Source organism: Canis lupus, chromosome 20, assembly GCF_011100685.1.
Source record: "Canis lupus familiaris isolate Mischka breed German Shepherd chromosome 20, alternate assembly UU_Cfam_GSD_1.0, whole genome shotgun sequence".
Taxonomy (NCBI): domain Eukaryota; kingdom Metazoa; phylum Chordata; class Mammalia; order Carnivora; family Canidae; genus Canis; species Canis lupus.
In genome coordinates this window covers 7,364,605-7,387,967 of record NC_049241.1, presented here as the reverse complement: position 1 = coordinate 7,387,967, position 23,363 = coordinate 7,364,605, and the positions used below count along the sequence as shown (strand labels likewise).

The 23,363-nt window shown below is 42.4% G+C and overlaps 1 long non-coding RNA gene across 1 annotated transcript; it reads left to right on the top strand.

The window, feature by feature from the left end:
* The first annotated feature begins 4,404 nt into the window (after positions 1-4,404).
* On the top strand, positions 4,405-14,278 carry LOC111091425. Its single transcript, XR_005374399.1, has 3 exons — positions 4,405-4,684; positions 5,314-5,376; positions 13,235-14,278. It is a non-coding gene; the product is annotated as an uncharacterized LOC111091425 (long non-coding RNA).
* The last annotated feature ends 9,085 nt before the right edge of the window (positions 14,279-23,363 follow it).

The following is a 23,363-nucleotide window of genomic DNA, read 5'->3' as shown; positions in this document are numbered from 1 at the left end:
CCTGGTGCCTCCTATCCTGGAAATATGTCAGTAACAAGAGAAACAAGACTGGAAATGTACAGAGCTGGAAATTAGTCTTGGAAATGGAAGTGGGACATTCTTGTCATCATCAGACGTGTAGTATTATAATTGGATTCAGTTCTCATCGACATCTAGTCAAAAATGAAGAGCTTATCTAGGAGTATACAGCCAAAAATATAAATAAATAAAAGGTAGGAAATGCATTTCAGGAAGTTAACTAATACATATTATTCTAGGTGCAGTGATGTTTCTGGTATTTGTTGGTTTTTTTAAAAGATTTGTGACACTCTGATTTCTTTTTTAATTCCAAATACATATTCACATGGGTACCTAAATTTGTATTGATCATTTTGAAATCTTTTACTTAAACAGGGTCCCCCCAAATTATATAAACTTTAAATCCCACACCCTTCTCCCCACACACATACAAAATGTAGCCCCATCCTTGCTATGCACCAATGCCTGTCCGTGTTCCTCCATGCACCTAGAGCAGGTGCTCTTACAGGTCAGGGATGGCAGATAGAATAGCAGCCATTTCTTACGGGGTAAGTGAACCCTAAGTTACATATATGATCCCACCTGGCAAACTTTTCTGTAAAGAGCCAGATAGTTGAAACGTTTTATTTTGTAGGCTGTATGCAGTGTCTGTTGCCATGACTCAGCTCTGCCATAAGCAATACTCAAATGAATGAGCAAGGCAATATTCCAGTAAAACTTTGTTTACAAGAATATGCAGCGGGCCAGAGTGAGCCTGAGGGCTAGAGTTTGCAGACCTAGCTCTGCACCCAAAGCCTCATGAGGGTGGGGTGTGATTTTGTCTTCCTCACTACTAAACCTTGGGGGCCTCCCAGCATGGCTGGTGTGGAGTGGGATCCCTGCACACACTAGTTGGCCTGTACTCTCTCAGTCTGCTGCTTTGTTTCCTACTCCTCCGTCTCCCTCTGTCCATGAACACTCACCAGGCCTCAGCCTTTCAGAATCACAACCACCTCCTCCCAAGTGAGTCAGGCAAGGAAAAGCACCTCGTGCTCTGACAATCAGCTAATTGGCACAGCTCTACCAAGCACTCAGGCGGTGAAGGGAGCTCTGCACTTAATTCAGCCTTGCTCTCAAGGCTCACCACCGACCTGGGAGAGCCGTTAAGTTGGAGGGACCGAGGAAAGCTCAGGGACCAGCAGAGCTGGCAGCTTGCCAGCCACAAACCTCTTTCTCCTTTCTTGTTATTCATTCATGCACTCCTGCAGGATTTTGAGTGCCAGCACTGCACTAGGCACAGGAGGGCTGAGCTTGTGGTCTGTCTAGCAAGGGAGACAGAAAATTAACACTAACATGGTCACTGATGCATGGAAAATAGCCAAAAAGTTGTTAGTGAAGCAAATGAACGATCAATCAAACAAAAGAATGGAAACAAGGATTGGTTCCACCAGCAAAAAACAGGCATATTTTCCTAGGGATAAGCACAGTAGGCTTGGGGCCTCAGGATGAGCAATACAACCTCTCAACAAAGGGAGGCCCAACTAGGAGGCAGGATTGATTTGCCAAAACAAAAGGCGTTAACAAAAAATTTATTTCGAAAAATAGGCAGGGGGTCTGAACAGACATTTTTCCAAAGAAGACATACATATGGCCAACAGGTTTATGCAAAGGTGCTCAATGTCAGTCATCATCAGGGAAATGCAAATCTAAACTACAATGAGATAGCACCTCACATGTGTTAACACAGCTATTTTCAAAAGACAAAAGATAGCAAGTCTAGGTGAGGATGTGGAGAAAAAGGGACCCTCGTGTATTGTTGGTGAGAATGCAAACTAGTGCAACCACTGTGGAAGACAGTATGGAGGTTCCTTAAAAAATTAAAAATAGAACAACTGTATGATCCTACAGTTCCACTTCTGGGTATTTATCTGAAGGAAATGAAAACATGAATTCAAAAAGATATCTGCACTCCCATGTTCACAGCAGAATTACTTATGATAGCTGACATATGGAAGCAACCCAGTGTCTGTTGATGTGATGGATGAATGAATACATAAATCGTGGCACATATATATAATGGAATACTATTCAGCCATAAAAAGAAGGAAATCTTGCCATTTGTGACAACATGGATGGATCTTGAAGGCATCATGCTACATGAAATAAATCAGAGACTGATAATACCATTTGATCTCACTTATATGTGGAGTCTAAAACAAGAACAAAAACAAAAGCAAGTCATCGATAAAGAGAACAGATTGATGGTTGCCAGAGACAGGGGATGGGAGATGGGGGAAATAGGTGAAAGGGGTCTAAAGGTACATACTTCCAGTTATAGGATAAATAAGTCTTGGGGATGTGAATGCATAGCATGGTGACTATAGTTAATAATACTTTATTGTATATTTGAAAGTTACTGAAAGAGTAAATTTTAAAAGTTCTCATCACAAGAAAAAAAATGTGTAACTATGTATGGTGATGGGTGTTAACTAGACTTATTGTGGTGATCATTTCACACATATATACAAATATCCAATCATGTTGTACACTTGGAACTAATATGTTATATGTCAAGTATATCTCTGGGTGTGTATGGCGGGGGGAGAAAGGCATTGGAAAATGATCAGCCTTGTCCACAGGGAGCTTGGAAGTGCCTCACTAAGACTCAACCTTCAGAGAGGATCCTGTGCCAAGAGCATGAGGCACCAGTCATTCTAGAGATCAGGACACTGAGACCCAGGGGGAGGGGAGAGTTGACTATGGGAAGCTTACCACCCTATGTTGGAAGTTAAGTCTAGTATCCTTCTAAGAATATAATGTAATATGAGCCTGTGTTCCTGTTCAAGCTACAATTCCATGGGAGTGATCAGTTACTTATTCTGGAATTCACAGTCCAGGGGTAGCCAGCTGGCATCCTCTCCAGAAAGGCCTCATTGGCTCCAGAAGGCACTAGGACAAGAGCCCCGTTTATCCTTGATGTTGATCAACACTAGAGGTTTTGCTGATTAGCATAATGACTGTTAAAAATAAATGGGTTCTTAGAGGTGAAATCAGTGGCTTGTTAGCCAGCTTAATGGATGCTAGAAACAGGCACTTGTTGATGAAATTGATGAGATTCAGAAGATAGAGCTTGGCTAAAAACATTTTAGAAATGCTCCCTCCCTGGCATGGATATGGTCTAAGAGTCCCACAAACCCTCAGGAGGGCACTCCAGGCTGGTCCCTGTGGATCTGCATCCAGCCATTGGTGTAGGGTGATTCTGGTTGTCTGACATGGATTCTAATAGTCACAGAAATGTGGCTCTGGAATATTTTTACATCTGCCTCAGATTTATTGAACTTAATAGCACATCGTATGCACTGTTTGGGGCCTATTTGCTCCTAATAGTTGCTTAATAAATGTCATTGTGGTAGAATTCTGTTCACCAGTTGCTTTTATTGTAGCGTGGTAGCAAGGCAGTGGGGAAGCAGCAAATCCTCCCTTGGTCCTAATTGTTAGCTATTGCTATTGTCCACCAGAAAAGAACTTCAATCATGCATTTCAGATCACATTCGTTCTTTTTTATTTTTATTTTATTTTATTTTTATTTTTATATTTTTACATTCGTTCTTTTTTACAATAATGGCCCAAAGAGTCAGCGACCCTGGAATGAGATCTAACTTCCAGACCATTACTCCATCACTGTCAGTTGGAAGGGGACTAGATGTAGCTCTATCACCTATTTGAAGGCCTGTGCTGGCCCCTGGCCAGAAGCCATTTGCCCAGTGAATAAGATGGCTGGGAGAGAGCAGGTTAAGTGTGGAAAATACCTTAGACTTCCTGAATTTCATTAGAGATAACTGTGCATGAGATCCCTCTTCTTTGGTCACCAAAGGGCTTTTTAGAGTCACCCCTCCACCTACTGAAATTAATGAAAGGAAATCTCACTTAGAATGGAGTGGGGAGAGGTACCTGGGTGGCTCAGTGGTTGAGTGTCGGCCTTTGGCTCAGATTGTAATCCCGGGGTCCTAGGATTGAATCCCACATGTGGCTCCCTGCAGGGAGGAGCCTGCTTCTCCCTCTGCCTATGACTCTGCCTCTCTCTGTGTGTCTCTCATGAATAAATAAATAAAAGCGTTTTTTTAAAAAAAGTTTTTTTTAAGGAGTGGGGAGGCCAGCAAGAGGCGCTCTCACATCCTACCGCTCCTTGTCAATTGCAGACCCAACAGGAAAAGAGGGACCAAGCAGGTGGATGCTATTTTACTATCCCAGCAGGAGGAAGAAAGGCTTTTCTCCTCCCATGGCAACAGTTGCAGCCAATGAGAGGCAGTCATGACTCAGCCAATGAAAAGCCACGATACTTCCAGGGCCCAGTTTATACCAATAGATGTTTTGCTTATAACAGCGCTCCAGCCTCCCCCCCTTTCCCTTATAAAGGAACCTTACTCTCTATTCCGTGGGCTACCTGTGGTTTTGCTGGGTCTTGCTCCTGCAAGGTCTCAGTTCTCTGTGATTTCCAGATAAACCTTTTTTTTTCTTTGCTGGCAAAATAACTGGTAGTTTTATTTTTAAGATTAACATTAGTGGGTGACCAGAAGTAGGATCCAGAGAAGACCCCAACAACACTCTATGCTGCTGAGCGAACAGGGGCTGGTACCCACGGAGCCAGTTGAATTCACTGCTTTCTTGCCCACCCTGGAGTCTGAGGGTAAATTTTCTCCTGCGTCTCAAGCCTATCTTTTGTGTTTGAGCTCTGTGGGCTTTATGAAGGGTTTAAGGTCTTGGTCTTTTTTTCTCTGAGAGTACTGGGTTGCCCTTCAGTCTGACTCCTTTTCAGAATCAGACTGTTCCTGTTGAAACTGTGCTGGTTAGAAATTTCTTCTCTTTGCTGTAGAGAGAAGCCTCGAAGGAATGGGATCTCTGTCATCAAAATGTTTGCAGGGTGGTGCCACAGCCCCCTTTCTGGGACCCTGGTTTTACACTTAAAAACTATGGTCCCTCCGTATGTGCATTTATAACTAAAAGGACTGAACAGAAAGTCATTTAGAGGGTGCCTGGGTGGCCTAGTCAGTTAAGGATCTACATTTGGCCCAGATTGTGATCCCAAGGTCCTGTGACTGAGTCCCTTATTGGGATTCTTGCTCAGCAGGAGCCTGCTTCTCCCTCTCCCTGCAGCTCCTGCTGCATTTGTGCATGCTCTCTCTGTCAAATAAATCTTTAAAAAATAAAAAATAGAGGGGCGGGGCAAGATGGCAGAGGAACAGGGTCCGCAAGTCACCAGTCCCCACCAACTTACCTAGATAACTTTCAAATCATCCTGAAAACCTACGAATTCAGCCTGAGATTTAAAGAGAGAACAGCTGGAATGCTACAGTGAGAAGAGTTCATGCTTCTATCAAGGTAGGAAGATGGAAAAATAAATAAATAAATATAAAAGCATGGCAGGGGGGTTGCTGCTAAGGCCAGGCAGCGAGAGCCTCCAGGACAGGAAAGCCCAGTCCCGGAGAAGCGGGAACTTTACCAATCTTTCTGTATGGAAAGGTGCTCACAGGGAACTCGGGCAGGGTCCCAGGAGGGGCAGTGGAGCCCCCAGGTTCCCAGGGTCACTAACAGAGAAAGGGTGCCGGGGGAGAGCATGCCACACCCCACGGGCTGAGCTCCCTAAAGGGCTGGAGTGCAAGCCCAGCAGGCCCCGGGAGCACTCAGGCGGCAGCTCCGCACAGAGGAGGCCGGGCGCCCCGGGAGCGCGATCCCAGCGGTGCAGGCCCCAGAGCCCAGGGCGCTGGGGGACACAGCCCAGGATCCTGTGCTCCCCCCGGGACAGGGGGAGGTCGGGAGGGCCCAGGACAGCGAGGATGCTCCTGCCACCAGGTGACCCTGAGCTGTGCAGGTCAGCGCCCCCTGCCCCTGGAGCATCCAGGTCCCTGCGGACTGGGAGACTGCGGTAGTTACTGCGGGAGCTGACACTAGAGCTGGGGAGCCGGCCGCCGCCACTTTTGTTGCTCCTCCTGGTGTCACCTTGTGCCTGGGACTGAGCGGGGCCACCAGGGAGCAGGGGCCTCACAGGATAAATGGCTCCCACTGAGCCGTGCACCTGGCAGGGGCGGGGCAGCTCCCGCAGGTGCACACACCTGAGAATCAGCACAGCAGGCCCCTCCTCCAGAAGACCAGCTGGAAGGACAGGGGAAGAGCAAGTTCTTGGCTGAGCAGCGCTAGAGAGCTCCTGGGGAAGTTGAGGGATTTACACTATATAGAACCAGAGGATACCACTCCTTGCTTTTTGTTTTGTTTTGTTTTGGTCTTGTTTTGTTTGTCTTTGTTTTGTTCTTTGTTTTCCCTTTTCCTTTTTTTCCTTCCTTTTTCCAGTACAACTTGTTTTTAGCCACTCTGCACTGAGCAAAATGACTAGAAAGAAGAACTCCCCACTAAAGAAAGAATCAGAAATAGTACTCTCTCCCACAGAGTTACAGAATTTGGATTACAATTCGGTGTCAGAAAGCCAATTCAGAAGCTACTGGTGGCTCTGGAAAAAAAAGCATAAAGGATTCAAGAGACTTCATGACTACAGAATTTAGATCTAATCAGGCCAAAATTAAAAATCAATTAAATGAGATGCAACCCAAACTGGAGGTCCTAACGATGAGGGTTAATGAGGTAGAAGAATGAGTGAGTTACTTAGAAGACAAGTTGATGGCAAGGAAGGAAGCTGAGGACAAAAGAGAAAAACAATTAAAAGATCATGAGGAAAGGTTAAGGGAAATAAATGACAGCCTCAGAAGGAAAAATATATGTTCAATTGGGGTTCCAGAGGGTGCCAAAAGGGACAGAGGACCAGAAAGTATATTTGAACAAATCATAGCTGAGAATTTCCCAAACTTGGGGAGGGAAACAGGCATTCAGATCCAGGAGATAGAGAGATACCCCCCCAAATCAATAAAAACTATTCAACACCTCAACATTTAATAGTGAAACTTGCAAATCCAAAGATAAAGAGGAGATCTTTAAAGCAGCAAGAGACAGAGATCCCTAACTTATATGGGGAGAAATACTAGATTAACAGCAGACCTCTCCACAGAGACCTGGCATGCCAGAAAGGGCTGGAAGGATATATTCAGGGTCCTAAATGAGAAGTACATGCAGCCAAGATACTCTATCCAGCAAGGCTCTCATTCAGAATAGGAGAGATAAAGAGCTTCCAAGATAGGCAGAAACTGAAAGAATATGTGACCACCAAACCAGCTCTACAAGAAATATTAACGGGGACTCTGTAAAAGAAAGAGGAAGCCCAAAGAAACAATCCACAAAAACAGGGACTGAATAGGTGGTATGATGACACTAAATTCATATCTTTCAATAGTAACTCTGAACATGAATGCGTTTAATGATCCCATCAAAAGGTGCAGGGTTTCAGACTGGACAAAAAAGCAAGACCCATCTATTTGCTGTCTACAAGAGACTCATTTTAGACCTAAGGACACTACAGCCTGAAAATAACAGGTTGGAGAACCATTTACCACTCAAATGGTCCTCAAAAGAAAGCAGGGGTGGCAATCCTCATATCAGCTAAATTAAAGTTTATACCAAAGACCGTAGTAAGAGATGAAGAGGGACACTATATCATACTTAAAGGATCTATCCAACAAGAGGACCTAACAATCATCAATATTTATGCCCCAAATGTGGGAGCTGCCAAGTATATCAATTAATAACCAAAGTTAAAACATACTTAGATAATAATACACTAATACTGGGAGACTTTCTGTAAATAACAGATCTTTTAAGCACAACATCTCCAAAGAAACCAGAGCTTTGGGATCCCTGGGTGGCGCAGCTGTTTGGCGCCTGCCTTTGGCCCAGGGCGCGATCCTGGAGACCCGGGATCGAATCCCACATCGGGCTCCCGGTGCATGGAGCCTGCTTCTCCCTCTGCCTGTGTCTCTGCCTCTCTCTCTCTCTCTCTCTATCATAAATAAATAAAAATTAAAAAAAAAAAAAAGAAACCAGAGCTTTAAATGATACACTGGACCAGACAGATTTCACAGATATTTACAGAACTTTATATCCAAATGCAACTGAATACACATTCTTCTCAAGTGCACATTGAACAGTCTCCAGAATAGACCACATACTGGGTCACAAATCAGGTCTTAACCGATACCAAAAGATTGGGATTGTCCCCTGTATATTTTCAGACTATAATGCTTTGAAACTAGAACTCAATCACAAGAAGAAATTTGGAAGAAATTCAAACACGTAGAGGTTAAAGACCATCCTGCTACAAGATGGAAGGGCCAACCAGGAAATTAGAGAAGAATTTAAAAGATTCATAGAAACTAATGAGAATGAAGATACAACAGTTCAAAATCTTTGGGACACAGCAAAAGCAGTCCTGAGAGGGAAATACATCTCAATACAAGCATCCCTCAACAAACTGGAAAGAACTCAAATACAAAAGCTAACCTTGCACCTAAAGGAACTGGAGAAAGAACAGCAAATAAAAACTACACTCAGCAGAAGAAGAGAGTTAATAAAGATTCAAGCAGAACTCAATGAAATAGAGACCAGAAGAACTGTGGAACAGATCAACAAAACCAAGAGTTGGTTCTGTTTAATAAGAATCAATAAGATAGATAAGCCATTAGCCAGCCTTATTAAAAACAAAAAAGACTCAAATTAATAAAATCACAAATAAAAAAGGAGAAATCACCACCAATACCAAGGAAATACAAACGATTTTAAAAACTTCTTATGAGCAGCTATATGCCAATAAATTAGGCAATCTAGAAGAAATGGACGCATTTCTGGAAAACCATAAACTACCAAAACTGGAACAGGAAGAAATAGAAAACCTGAACAGGCTGATAACCAGAGAGGAAATTGAATCAGTCATCAAAAACCTCCCAAGACACAAAAGTCCAGGGCCAGATGGCTTCCCAGGGGAATTCTATCAAATGTTTATAGAAGAAATAATACCTATTCTACTAAAGCTGTTCCAAAAGATAGAAAGAGATGGAATACTTCCAAACTCGTTCTATGAGACCAGCATCACCTTAATTCCAAAACCAAAGACCCCACCAAAAAGGAGAATTCTAGACCAACATCCCTGATGAACACAGATGCAAAAATTCTCAACAAGATACTAGCCAATAGGATCCAACAGTATATTAAGAAGATTATTCACCAAGACCAAGTGGGATTTATCCCCAGGATGCAAGGCTGGTTCAACAGTCATAAAGCAATCAATGTGATAGATCATATCAACAAGAGAAAAAACAAGAATCATATGATCCTCTCAATAGATACAGAGAAAGCATTTGACAAAATACAGCATCATTCCTGATCAAAACTCTTCAGAGTATAGGGATAGAGGGAACATTCCTCAGCATCTTAAAAGCCATCTACGAAAAGCCCATAGCAAATATCATTCTCAATGGGAAACACTGGGAGCCTTTCCCCTAAGATCAGGAACACGACAGGGCGACAGGGATGTCCACTCTCACTACTGCTATTCAACATAGTACTAGAAGTCCTAGCCTCAGCAATCAGGCAACAAAAAGAAATAAAAGGTATTCAAATTGGCAAAGAAGAAGTCAAACTCTCCCTCTTTGCAGATGACATGATACTGTACATAGGAAATCCAAAAGACTCCACCCAAGATTGATAGAACTCATACAGTGATTCGGCAGTGTGGTAGGATGCAAAATCAGTGCCCAGAAATCAATGTCATTTCTATACACTAACAATGAGACTGAAGAAAGAGAAATTAAGGAGTCAATCCCAATCACAACTGCACCCAAAAGCATAAGATACCTAGGAATAAAGCTAACCAAAGAGGTAAAGGATCTATACCCTAAAACTACAGAACACTTCTGAAAGAAATTGAGGAAGTCAAAGAGATGGAAAAATATTCCATGCTCATGGATTGGAAGAATTAATATTGTGAAAATGTCAATGCTACCCAGGACAATTTACACATTTAATGCAATCCTTATCAAAATACCGTGGACTTTCTTCAGAGAGTTGGAACAAATCATCTTAAGATTTGTATGGAATCAGAAAAGACCCCGAATAGCCAGGGGAATATTAAAAAAGAAAACCAGAACTGGGGGCATCACAATGCCAGATTTCAGGTTGTACTACAAAGCTGTGATCATCAAGACAGTGTGGTACTGGCACAAAAACAGACACATAGATCAATGGAACAGAATAGAGAATCCAGAAATGGCCCCTCAACTCTTTGGTCAAGTAATATTTGACAAAACTGGAAAAAAGACAGTCTCTCCAGTAAATGCTGCTGGGAAAATTGGACAGCCACATGCAGAAGAATGAAACTAGATCATTCTTTTACACCAGACACAAAGATAAACTCAAAATGGATGAAAGATCTAAATGTGAGACAAGAATCCATCAAAATCCTAGAGGAGAACACAGGCAACACCCTTTTTGAACTTGGCCACAGTAACTTCTTGCAAGATACATCCACGAAGGCAAAAGAAACAAAAGCAAAAATGAACTATTGGGACTTCATCAAGATAAGAAGCTTTTGCACAGCAAAGGATACAGTCAACAAAACCAAAAGACAACCTACAGAATGGGAGAAGATATTTGCAAATGACGTATCAGATAAAGGGCTAGTGTCCAAGATCTATAAAGAACTTTTTATTTTTATTTATTTATTTATTTTTTTTTTATAAAGAACTTTTTAAACTCAACAGCAAAGAAACAAACAATCCAATCATGAAATGGGCAAAAGACATGAACAGAAATCTCACAGAGGAAGACACAGACATGGCCAACAAGCACATGAGAAAATGCTCTGCATCACTTGCCATCAGGGAAATACCTCAAAACCACAATGAGATACCACCTCACACCAGTGAGAATGGGGAAAATCAACAAGACAGGAAACAACAAATGTTGGGGAGGATGTGGAGAAAGGGGAACCCTCTTGCACTGTTGGTGGGAATGTGAACTGGTGCAGCCACTCTGGAAAACTATGTGGAGGTTCCTCAAAGAGTTGAAAATAGAGCTACCCTAGGACCCAGCAATTGCACTGCTGGGGATTTACCCCAAAGATACAGATACAGTGAAACGGCAGGACACCTGCACCCCAATGTTTATAGCAGCAATGTCCACAGTAGCCAAACTGTGGAAGGAGCCTCGGTGCCCATCGAAAGATGAATGGATAAAGAAGATGTGGTTTATGTATACAATGGAATATTACTCAGCCATTAGAAATGACAAATACCCACCAATTGCTTCAACGTGGATGGAACTGGAGGGTATTATGCCAAGTGAAATAAGTCAAACGGAGAAGAACAAACATTATATGGTCTCATTCATTTGGGGAATATAAAAGATAGTAAAAGGGAATAAAGGGGAAAGGAGAGAAAATGAATGGGAAATATCAGAGAGGGAGACAGAACATGAGACACCTAACTCTGGGAAAGGAATAAGGGATGGTGGAAAGGGAGGTGGGTGGAGGGATGGGGTGACTGGGTGACAGGCACTGAGGGGGGCACTTAACAGGATGAGGACTGGGTGATATGCTATATGTTGGCAAATTGAACTCCAATAAAAAAATAATTTAAAAAAATTTAAAAATAAAGTAATTTAGAACACCAATGCCCATTATGGGGAATTGATATCTTTCCAAATTTGTTTTACTCAAAATTAAGTTAGACAGCCACTGCTCCAAAACCAACTGACAAGAAGCCAAAGGGGATGGCCATTTTAAATGGGACCTCGAGGCTTCCAGATGTTTTCAGGATTCTAAGTTTGCCTCCTTGCAAAATACTCTAAGTTAATTGAGGCAAACAAAAAAAATGAGAGGGAATCAAAACAGCTTCTTAGGCCCCTTTTGTTCTTCCCTGTCTTCATAATCTGCAGCCACCTTGTGCTCTGGTCCCACCTCTCTTCTCCCTGCCAAAATTCCCTTTTTCTTCCACTCTCTCCCCACACCCTGCTCTCCTGAATTGATTAAAGTCTGCCTTTTTAAAGTTAAGTCTTCTGAGGCCCTAAGTAAAGCCCCAGTTTTTTTTTATCTTCCCTGGTCTTCCTTCTCATATTGCAAGCCATAGTTAAGGAGTTTCCTAAAGTGACTGAGGACTCCCTTAGGTTTGCCAGAAAATTAAGTGTAGTCATTCCAACTTACCCTCTAGGTTTCTTAGATTTATATCAGTGAGTTCACATGCTTGTGGGTGAGGGCCAGGCTTCACATTGGCCAGACATTGGATGAAACAAGCTGGAAGGGAACCTCCTGAAGGGAATTCAAAGAAACCACTAACTTTTGGCAAGATGCTAGAACACTCTCGAGAAATCTCCACCGCAAAATTGCAGTAGCTTTTCCCAAGCCTGCTGATTGGAACAAAATTCCAGCTTGTGCACAAGAGCCTGATGAACCTGTTCATAACTAGTACAATCAATTCCAAATTGTCTTTTAAGAACATTCTGGTCTTCCTTTAGATGTTGAATCCACCCAGGTGGCATGTGACGCTATGCTTATTAACAGGTTGAACTGGGATCTTTCTCTTTTAGGTCAAAGGGCCAGCATCGAATGGGAAACTGCCCTCTCCAGATTTAGTTAAGATAGCAGGCCAGCTCAAAGACTCATCCTAAATGAGTCACTTTTTCTTTCTAAAAGAAAAACCACTACAATTCTCAACTTTCAATTCCAGCAAATGAAGACTCCTCAAACCAACCCAAAAAAACCCTAGTTTCTTGTTTTGCAAAAGGCCAAGTCACTGGAAAAAGGATTGTTAGAAATGTTATGTGTTCCAGGTACTTTCAGCCTTCTAGTCAGTATTTGCAATGCCCTCCTAATTCCCATTAAGGAGGGTATGAGAAACTACAGGGGCTCTTCCCAATAGGCTTGGAGAAACCACTCTCCAGATTGGAAGGACATTCTGTCCCTGTTGACAGCAGAGCTACACTCTTGGCGCTCAACCCTCTGCTATAAAGCAGCCTCTGCCTCAGAGTGCTAAAACAGCTCAAATAGTGGCTCAACTCCTAGACCTCAACAGGTTCCTGTCTCTGAACCTATTCCCTAAGCCCTTTGAGAGACACGCATCCTTTTCTCCTCAATTCCTCTGCCCCTAGCCATTTATTGGACTGAGATTTCTTAGAAAAGGAGTATGCCAGAATTTTTTTCTTCCAAAAGGAGGTAACAATTCTAGAATTTGACAGCAGTAATCAAAATAGCTAATGGGGGGAATTAAATGACCCTTTGACATTTTTCTATTTGTTCCTTTTGGATCAGCTACCAGTCTCTTTACGGGCAAGATCCTCAATGATGCGAGCAGAATCCACACTACACCTTCTCCATCAAGATTCCAATAGATCCCTCAAAAGTCTCTTCTCATAATTAATCAGTACCCAACAAATGAAGAAGCCTTCAAGGCATGAAGCCCACAAAAAATATTACAAGGCTCAGGGCCTCATTATCCCCTGCACTAGTCCCTGTAATACCCCTATTTTACCTGTGAGAAAACCCAGTGGCTGAGGATGGAGGTTTTGCCAGGACCTCTGAGCAATAAATACCATCCTTATCCCTTGGCACTGTGTTCCTAGCCCCCATATGCCACTAACATCCTATTCCCACTGAAAGCATTTTCACTGTAATTAATCGGTGCAGTGTAATTTTAGTATTCTAGGTGATAAGGATAGCCAAAATCTTCTTACTTTCACTTGGGAAGAACAGAAATACACCTAGACAGTAATGCCAGTGTTTCAGTCTTTACTTTTCACAAACCTTATAGACTAATTTGGATGAACAGCAGGTTCTACTTTGTTATAATACGTAGATGATTTACTTCTCTTCTTCCCTTGCTGAACCAACCACACCCAGTTGTCAAAACTCTTGGCTTTAAAGGGACATCAAGTTTCCAAAGAAAAATTTCAGTTTATCAAACTTAGGCTCTATACGTAGGGAATCTGATCTCAAAACAAAAACTACTTTTGGATTCAAATGAAACCCCTCATGACTGCTTAATGCTGACAGGTTACCTTTCTAATCCCTGTGGCAATTCACAGGAAACTCCTCTAATTAATGCAGATTTTCATGGTTTACTGATGGTTCCTATAAAAAGGATGAAAATGATAAATACTGTGCTAGTTTATTATTGCGGCTCCTTTTGAAGTCATCAAGACAGTACCTTTACTTTGTGGCAAGTTCAGCCCAACAAACAGAATTATATGCCCTACTTACCCTAGCCAAGGGTGAAATGACTAGCATTTATGCTAATAGTTGGTATGCCTTTGGGGTTGCTCATGACTTTGTAATATGGAAAAAAAACAAATTGCCTTTATCGCCTATGGGAATAAATTAAAAATGTCTATGTCCAGAATTTGTTAAAAGCTGCACTTTTTAAAAAGATTTTATTTATTTATTCATGAAAGACACACACACACACAGAAAGAGAGAGAGAGAGAGAGAGGCAGAGACACAGGCAGAGAGAGGAGAAGCAGACTCCATGCAGGGATCCCAATGTGGGACTCGATCCTGGGTCTCCAGGATCACGCCCTGGGCCGAAGGCAGCGCTAAACTGCTGAGCCACCCAGATGTCCTAATGCTGCACTTTTGTCAGCTGCTCTAGCTATTAAGGTTCCTGGGTGTTTTAGACTTGACTCTACCTTGCTGATATTTCCATCAAAACCTGCCACTGTGAGGGAAATCAGTAGCTAAATCTCTATCATGGTCCAAAGGAACATTATCACAAATGATAATTTTAGAAAAACTGACAGGAGATATGTAACAATTGGCTCCAGAGAGGGGAAAAAAATAATGTGAATCTTATAATTGTCAGCTCAATAAAGAGAAAAGTCTGGTTTGGACCAAATCATAATCTAGTCTTACCAGAAAATTTTAAAATTTCCATTACTTACTGCTGTACATGCATCAAACATGTACCTGGTCTACTGACAAGGTGATAGCATTCATGGACCAGCACTGGTGTGAAAAGTTAATATGACCATAAAAGGCGCCTGCCTCATTTGTCTCACTTGTCCAAAGTACATTCTAGGGAAACCTGTTGGCACAAATGGGTTTCATACAACTTCCTCCTCTCACAAATAAGTATGTTTTAATCGTGGTCTGTATGTTTTCTCACTGGACCAGAACTTTCTCTTGTAGATCGTCTAATGTTGCTTCTGTTAGAAAAGATTATCTCTACCTGAGAACCCCTTTCAAACTTGTCTTGGCAAATCGCTGCTGTTTAGCCAGTTTTACAACACTAACATCAAGCACACCACCCTCAACCCTCAGCATTCGTTGCATGCACTAATTTGAGTAAGACTCAACGGGAAGAATTTGCAGAGACTCTCCAAATACCTTGGCCTAAAGTACTGCCATCAGCCCTTCTAAATCTCAGACCCACCCTCTTGGGAACTCAGAGACACTCAGAGTCTTTGAGATAGTCCCAGGAGAGCCAAAGCATTTAGCCCTGCCCCCTTTGACCCAGAGTTGATAAAAGAAAACCTGTTTTGGTAATGTAAAGGCCTAATTGCTTCTATTGAAAATAACCAAGCTTTGGTAGAGCAGTTTTCACAGCACACTCCTGAGGGTTGACCTTAAGCATCACACCTTAAAACCCAGAGATTGCATCAGTTAAAGAAAATAGACCCTCAGAAAGACCTTTCGGCCTCTCTGGAAAGGCCCTTATCATAAACTACTAATCTGTGCCACTGAACTCCAGGGAATAAGACTCTTGGATTCACGTGACACACCTAAAAAAAGCACCAAGCCCCTGACCAGAGCTGTATACAATCTGGTGGCCTGAAAGTAAAGATTTCCTGGAACTAAAGTGGATAACATCCAACAACACATCAAGAGCAGGCCTGTACCCCTTTTTCTCACTATTCCTTCTTTCCAAAGCCTTTGAGAGTCCATGAGGCAAGAAGTGCAGAAAGGAAGAAAACAGATCTACTTCTCAGCAGTGTACCCCATGCCCACCTGGATCAGTAGCAGAGGTACCACGTGGAGAAAGTGCCCTGCTGGACAGTGAGAAATGCAGCTTTGGGTGGGTGTCTGGAAGGAGCCCGGGGCTTTGGGGAAATGTACTGCTCCAGGAAATAATCCTCTAGGACTCAGACCAGCAGAAGCGCTGGGGGCCTGGGCTATGGCAGATGAGCCACCGCTCTGATAGGCTGGTGAATTTGGAGCTGTTCCTCCACCTGGTATCCTCTCCCAGGCCCTCCAAACTGCATGGAAAATGTCACCTCCTGTACCTGACTCATCTGGGTCCAAACTCTGAGTCAGCCTGGGCTAGGCTGGACAGATGCCCTTGGGCTCCTTTCATGGATAGGACACTGGGGAAGCTGGCTAGCCTTCTGCAGGGATGATCTCCCCTCCTCTTGTTGGGACACTGTCAGGAAACTCTATGCCTCCTCTTCAGTGGTCTTGGGCACAGTAATAACCTTGATGACACAACTGTATACATTGGCTTTTTCCCTGCCCTGTCCCACCACCTTTCTCCCTACTTGCTGATCCCCAGGACAGCCCCTTTTCCAAATAAACCCCTGAAAACCAGGTCCCCGCCTTAAGCTCTGCTCTTTAGGAACTCGGCTGAGGTCCTCCTCATGAAGGCTTTCCCTGATCCCTTAGAGGAGGCTGGGTCATCCCTATACACTCTGGCAACTCCCTGCATCTTCCATTCATAGCTTTTATCACCCTTGCTATTAAGAAACCTTTATTTAGTTATCTATTCATGTCTCCCTCCTACTTAGACTATAAACTCCACAGGCCAAGAAGAGTCTATTTTCTTAACTGCTTTATGTCCAGAGCACATAGCAGGTGTTCAATAAATATCTGTTGAGTAAATGAATGATGGATGCATAGCAGGTGGAGTGGATATAATTGCTATCACCAGTTCGTCCATGTTGTTGAAGCTACTAAGAACCTCTCTGCTGAATGTCCTCCCTTGCGTGGGGACAAAGCCCCATGGGGCTCTCCTGGGGAATGAAGGAGACTTCGAGTCCTTTGACATTGTAAAGCCTGAGCAGAAGGAAGTGAGGACCATGGTAACAGTACCCAAGGGAGTGCTGGGCCCTTCTTCAATTGACCTGTGAGAAGTTGGGGGAGGGGGAATTAACATTTATAGAGCATCTACCATGTGCCAAGCACTTGGCTGTCATTATCAAATGTCCATGTGCTACCCTGTATCCTACAACACTCCCTATAGCCCATGACGAGCTGTGAAGAATAAGGCCTACTTCAGCTCACACTGGAGAATTTACTATTGGGTGAGTAAACCATGCACCAGGCCCTTATCTCAACAACAGTAGAAGATAGCATTCACTACCCACAAGCAGGTGCCTCAGTAACATTTCTAGGGAAGGATGATTGTTATCCTCATTTCACAGGATCCGAGCAATGAAGTCACTTCCCCAAAGACATGTAGTTTTAAATGAACAAGAGAGATTCAAGCCCAGGTCTATCTGACATCAAAGTCCAGATACTTTGCCTTTCCCTGGAGAGGGCCTCATTAACCACTTTTCCAGATGGCCAGAGGAAGGCATAGGGAGCCAGGAATCCTGATTGTTTCCTGGAACCTGGGGCTGTGCCTTCTTTGCCTTCTTGTCCACATGCACAATGCAGGCATGGAGCGTACAGGTTGAGAGCCTGAAGAACACTAAACAAATACCAACATTCCATTAAAGGCTGGGAGTCCTATTGATGCCCTTAGCTAAACTTTTACTTCCATGACAACTACAGGACAAAAACAAGCCAGGAAACGCTACTGGCCAAGGCAGATCCTAGGCCAGAGGGTGGGCTGGGGTTGGGCCCCAACTGTCATGACCCTCAGGGGAACCATCAAGGTGGGCATACTCACCCCTGTTTTCCAGAGGAAGAAAGTAATGTTCAGAGAGGGGAAGTGCTTTCCGAGCCTCCTACAGTTGCTAGGTGACTGAGACAGGATTCAACACTTTGCCTGAACCCAGCGTCCCCATTCTTCCCAGTTACCACATTGCCCCCATTAAAAAACAAAAATTCAGCTGTGTAAATTTATTTATTTATTTTTTTAAGATTTATTTATCCATTCATGCAGACAGAGAGAGAGAGGGACACAAGCAGAGGGAGAAGCAGGCTCCATGCAGGTAGCCTGATGTGGGCTTGATCCCAGGACCCCAGGACCACACCCCGGGCCAAAGGTGGCACTAAACCACTGGGTCAGCGGGGCTGCCCCAGCTGTGTACATTTAAAGAACAAACTGACTTTATTCAATGGTTCAGGAATCAGGCACCATCCCATTTAGCAGTAGGAAGGAGTTCCATGATGCAGTAGAAAAGGCAAGGTCTTGAAAGGTGAAGAGGAGGAAGAAAGGAAATTATTAGCAAAGTGTGCATTGTTTCAGGCAAGGTTGCCCTCCTGAAGGGGAGCAGAAGGGCAAATTATCTCACTATTTCACCAGTGCTGACCAGGTAATTCTATAATGACTGGTTTAAGTTTGCATTTCTGGGGGCATAAAATTGGTTAGGTTAGGTATTAAGTCTTGGTTTGCATTTTTGGATTAATCTTTGTGATCTTCACAGGCCAAGACCTTAGGTTCACAATTCTTAAATTGTCCTCTTCATTCCTTTCTTGACATTCCAGTCTTCAGGAGATTCTTTGCTTGGTGGTTCATGGCTACAGATAGGCATTTAAATCTTTTGGGAGAATACAATGCACCAGGGAGATTATGATGGTTATTATAAGCAAGATAATTCTCAATGTTTGGACTGTGGTTCAGAACATTGGTCCCCAAGACCCGAACTGATTGAAATCAGGTGAGTCAAAGAAAGGCTCATTGGAGGGCATCACTATTTTAAGCCAAGTGGTTTGCTCAGTGATATTATGTGATTGAGTTTAAACTTCCCCAGAATTGTTAATCTGGTTATAGCAGGTTATGTTGGCCATAGCACAAACACCTCCTTGTTCAGCTAAATGGTAATTGAGCTGTCCTGTTTTCAAGACAGCTTTGATGAGAGTCTAAGGATTTTGGGGGGCATCTATTGTTTTAACAGAGGATTCTGTAATACTTTCAAGAGTAAGGAGAAATTCCTGATCATAGCCTCATTTACATTTACCTTGAATCAGGCAAGTATTGAAGAGTGATTCCTGAGTTATGTGAGTTATGTGAGTTAAGTGAATCCTGAGTTATGAACGCTTCCTGGCAATTCCTAACTCATTGGTGTAAATTCAGGAGAGTTGACCAATCAGGTGTCTCTATTTGTGAGCAGTTAGGGGCACAGTTAAATAACTTAGGAGGCATTGTCCAGTTATATAACAGCCATCTAGGCATTCATAAATCCATGGAGAATGATAACTACTGCAGGCAAAGGCAATACCTGCTGGGGCACACACCACTTCCTGATAAGGTGGCATTGTTAATAGACAAGTTTCTGATGAAAAATCCAACAGTCTGAGAAGTAAAGCCTACTCCTCTCAGCAGTGGCCTGGGGGAGTTGCATAAGGGTGTTATCTTTCCAGGCCACTGCCAGAGTAAAGGAAAGAAAGGGGGGAAGTTTTTGTTAAAGTATGAAGTCTTTATTTGGCATCTTGGGAGGAGGCAGTCTACTTCCATGTCAGCTCCTTCTCCTGGTCAGTTGGATTCAGATCTCCAGTGTTTGCACAGGACATAGCCTTCTTCAGGTAGAGCCTTCTTCAGCTGTGATATGTGGACACAAGGTTCAAGTCCTTGAAGTTTGGCTGCCATCCAGGTAGGGAAGAGGCCCTGGGATAGTCTTTCCAAGGAGAGTAAAGGGCTTGTTCTCAGTGATTCCAAATCAAAAGGGTGGGAGAAAGTTAGAGACATTAATTTGATGCATCATAGCCAGATATTCAAAGAAACTAGAAGAATTCTCATGCAAACTAATGAAAATGAAAGTGCAACTATTCAAAATCTTTGGGCTATAGCAAAGGCTGTCCTAAGAGGGAAACACATTTTAATACAAGCCTCCCTCAAAAAAATTAAAAAATCTCAAATACATAAGCTAAACTTACAGCTAAAAGAATTGGAGAAAGAACAGCAAATAAAGCCTAAACCAAGCAGAAGAAGATAAATAGTAAAGATTAGAGCAGAACTCAATGAAGCAGAGACCAGAAGAACTGTAGAACAGATCAACAAAACCAGGAGCTGGTTCTTTGAAAGAATTAGTAAGACATGGGATGCTGGGGTGGCTCACTGGTTAAGCATCTGCCTTCCGCTTAGGTCGTGATCCCGGAGTCCTAGAATCAAGTCCCACATCAGGCTCCCTGCATGGAGCCTGCTTCTCCCTCTGCCTATGCCTCTGCCTCTTTCTCTCTCTCTCTCTCTCTCTCTCTCTCTGTGTGTCTTTCATGAATAAATAAATAAATAACACCTTTATTAAAAAAGAATTAGTAAGACAGATAAACCCCTAGCCAGACTTATTGAGAAGAAAAAAGACTCAAATTAATAAAATCATGAATGAAAGAGGAGAGATCACAACCAATACCAAGGAAATACAAACAGTTTTAAAAACATATTATGGGCAACTATATGCCAACAAATTAGGAAATCTGGAAGAAATGGATGCATTCCTGGAAACCTACAAATTGCCAAAACTGAAACAGGAGGAAATAGAGAACCTGAACAGATCAATAACCAGTGAGGAAATCGAAGCAGTCATCAAAAACTTCCCAAGAAACAAAAACCCAGGGCCAGATGGTTTCCCATGGAAATTCTACCAAACATTTAAAGAAGAAATAATACCTATTCTACTAAAGCTGTTTGAAAGTATAGAAATGAAAAAAAAATGAAAGTATAGAAATGAAAAGAATACTTCCAAACTTGTTCTATGAGGTCAGCCTTACCTTGATCCTAAAACCAAAGACCCCACAAAAAAGGAGATTTATAGACCAATATCCCTTATGAACATGGATGAAAAATTCTCACCAACATACAGTCAATAGGATCCAACAGTACACTAAGAGGATTATTCACTGTGACCAAGTGGGATTTATCACTGGAATGCAAGGATGGTTCAACATTCATAAAACAACGTGATAGATCACATTAATAAAAGAAAATAGAAGAATCATATGATCCTCTCAAGAGATGCAGAGTAAGCATTTGACAAAATACAGCATCCATTCCTGCTTAAAACTCTTCAAAGTGTAGGGATAGAGGGACATAGCTCAATATCATAAAAGCCATCTATGAAAAGTCCACAGTGAATATTATTCTTAGTGGGGAAAAACTGAGAGCTTTTCTCCTAAGGTGAGGAACACAACAGGGATGCCTGCTGTCACCACTTTTGTTCAACATAGTGCTAGACGTCCTAGCCTCAGCAATCAGACAACAAGAAGAAATAAAAGGTATTCAAATTGGCAAAGAAGTCAAACTCTCCTTCTTTGCAGATGACATGATACTGTATATAGAAAACACAAAAGCCTCCACCCCAAGATTGCTAGAACTCATACAGCAATTTGGCAGTGTGGCAGGATACAAAATCAATGCCCAGAAATCAGTGGCATTTCTATACACTAACAATGAGACTGAAGAAAGAGAAATTAAGGAGTCAATCCCAATTACAATTGCACCCAAAAGCATAAGATACCTAGGAATAAAGCTAACCAAAGAGGTAAAGGATCTATACCCTAAAAACTACAGAACACTTCTGAAAGAAATTGAGGAAGTCACAAAGAGATGGAAGAAAGAGACTGAAGAAAGAGAAATTAAGGAATCAATCCCATTTACGATTGCACCCAAAACCAGAAGATATCTAGGAATAAACTTAACCAAAGAGGTAAAGGATCTATATTCTAAAAACTACAGAGAAAAAAAAAAAAATAAAAAAAATAAAAAAAATAAAAAAATAAAAACTACAGAACACTTCTGAAAGAAATTGGGAAGACCCAAGGAGATGGAAACATTCTGTGCTTGTGGATTAAAAGAATAAATATTATGAAAATATCTATGCTACCAAGGGCAATGTACACGTTCAATGCAATCCCTGTCAAAATACCATGGACTTTCTTCAGAAAGTTGGAACAAATCATCTTAAGATTTGTATGGAACCGGAAAAGACCCTGAATAGCCAGAGGAATGTCGAAAAAGAAAACCAAAGCTGGGGGCATCAAAATGCCTGACTTCAAGCTATATTACAAAGCTGTGATTAAGACAGTGTGGTACTGGCACAAAAACAGACACATAGATCAATGGAACAGAATAGAGAAGCCAGAACCGGACCCTCAACTCTATGGTCAACTCCTCTTCGACAAAACAGGGAAGAAGCCAATGAAAAAAAGTCTCTTTAATAAATGATGTTGGGAAAATTGGACAGCCACATACAGAAAAATGAAACTGGACCATTCTTTTATACCATACACAAAGATAAACTCAAACTGTGAGAGATGTCTTGGTGGCTCAGTGGTTGAGTGTCTGCCTTCAGCTCAGGGTGTGATCCTGGGGTCCTGAGCTCCCCATGGGGAGCCTGCTTCTCCCTCTGCCTATGTCTCTGCCTCTCTCTGTGTGTGTCTCTTGTGAATAAATATATAAGATCTTTGAAAAAAAAAAGATCTAAATGTGAGACAAGAATCCATCAAAATCCTAGAGAAGAACCCAGGCAACACCCTTTTTGAACTTGGCCACAGCAATTTCTTGCAAGACACATCTATGAAGGCAAAGGAAACAAGCAAAAATGAATTATTGGGACTGCATCAAGATAAAAAGCTTCTGCATAGCAAAGGAAAATAGTCAACAAAACTAAAAGACAACCTACAGAATGGGAGAAGATATTTGCAAACTACATATCAGATAAAGGGCTATTATCTAAGATTTATAAAGGCTTATCAGACTCAACATCCCAAGAAACAATCCAGTCAAGAAATGAATAGAAGAAATGAACAGTCATTTCACCAAAGAAGACATACGCATGGCCAACAAGCACATGAAAAAATGCTCCACATAACTTGCCATCAGGGAAATACAAATCAAAACCACAATGAGATACCACTTTACACTGGAGAGAATGGTTAAATTCACAAGACAGGAAAAAATAAATGTTGGAGAGGATGTGGAGAAAGGGGAATCCTCTTGCGCTGTTGGTGGGGATCCAAGCTGGTGCAGCCCCTCTGGAAAACTGTGTGGAGATTCCTCAAGAAGTTACAAATAGAACTATCCTACAGCCCAGCAATTGCACTGTTGGGTATTTACCCCAAAGATACAGATGCAGTGAAATGACAGGACACCTGCACCCCAATGTTCACAGCAACAATGTCCACAATAGCCAAACTGTGGAAAGAGCCGAGATGTCCATGGGCAGATGAATGGATAAAGAAGCTGTGGTATACACACACACACACACACACACACACACACACACACACGATGGAATATTAGCCATCAGCAAGGACAAATACCATTTACATTGACATGGTTGGAACTGGA